Genomic DNA, 306 nt, shown 5'->3' on the forward strand with positions numbered 1-306 from the left:
GTTGGAAATTTTGGACAGTTGTTTCCCACAGTACATTATTGAAAACATTGGCCAGATTTTTTATAATATGAGGTCTTTGGTATGAGGCTTAAACCAAGCACCTAACTGTATTTAGCAATTCTTTTCAAGTTATTTTGAACATGTTTGGAAAACAAACACTTTTCTCATTTGAAACAGTCAATTTGGGGAAAGAAGGAATAACACATATGTAAATATTCATTCTACACTTCTGATACATAGAATATCCTTCTTGTATTTATATTTCCATGAGGCTAGTATCCTGGAAGGCTGTGCAATTTTTTGTAG

The sequence above is a fragment of the Galeopterus variegatus genome, unplaced genomic scaffold, assembly GCF_000696425.1.
Source record: "Galeopterus variegatus unplaced genomic scaffold, G_variegatus-3.0.2 Scaffold9010, whole genome shotgun sequence".
In the NCBI taxonomy this organism is placed as follows: domain Eukaryota; kingdom Metazoa; phylum Chordata; class Mammalia; order Dermoptera; family Cynocephalidae; genus Galeopterus; species Galeopterus variegatus.